Source organism: Citrus clementina, unplaced genomic scaffold, assembly GCF_000493195.1.
Source record: "Citrus clementina cultivar Clemenules unplaced genomic scaffold, Citrus_clementina_v1.0 scaffold_1, whole genome shotgun sequence".
Taxonomy (NCBI): Eukaryota; Viridiplantae; Streptophyta; class Magnoliopsida; order Sapindales; family Rutaceae; genus Citrus; species Citrus x clementina.
Genome location: NW_006263303.1, coordinates 228121 through 228888, shown reverse-complemented (window position 1 = coordinate 228888; position 768 = coordinate 228121). Strand labels below are relative to the sequence as shown.

At 43.8% G+C, this 768-nt stretch overlaps 1 non-coding gene across 1 annotated transcript; it reads right to left on the bottom strand.

Moving 5' to 3' along the window:
- Positions 1–104, bottom strand: LOC112095970. Its single transcript, XR_002904130.1, has one exon. It is a non-coding gene; the product is annotated as a small nucleolar RNA R71 (small nucleolar RNA).
- Positions 105–768: the final 664 nt, after the last annotated feature.

Below are 768 nucleotides of genomic sequence, written 5' to 3'. Positions count from 1 at the left end.
ATTCGCAGGGAAATCTCAGAGTTTACTCAGAGAGAGGACGAGCAGTTTTTCGAAACATGGGAGCGATTCAATGGGCTACTCTTGAAGTGTCCACATCATGGGTACGAGAAATGGCACCAATGCCAATACTTTTTGGAGGGATTATTGCCGAATGTGCAAGAATGGCTAATGGCAACAAGTGGAGGAGAGCTAATGTCAAAAAGTGCATCAGAGATTTGGGAATTCTTCCAGCGACAAGCGGATAATTCCCAACAACGGAGTCGATCACTCAGGAATACTAGAAGAATTAAAGGAGTGAATGAGGTTCAAATTGGCGAATCAAATTCAGAAATCAAAGAAGTCAAGGAGATGGTTGAAGGTCTTGCTCGACAAATAGCATCATTATCGATTGCTAAATCAACAGAACCACATGACCATGACTCATACTCAGATCAAGCCAATGCCATAGGTGTAATGAGAAAGCCATCAAATTACAACCCATACTCCAACACATATAACCCTGGATGGAGAGACCACCCCAATTTTTCATGGTCTCAAGGACTCCAACAGAATGGACCAATAGCTCCAGCTCCACCAATTCCACAAAATCCTCAAGCCTCTCAGCCACCATTTAGACCATACAATCAGAACCAGAACCACTCTCAACCTAGACCATGGGAGGATGCATTCCAGAATTTTAGGAATGTTACTCACTCCACGATTGAGCAACAGAACCGCACCATTGATGGACTACGAAATGAATTGAGAGCGGGCTTCAACTCACAAGCT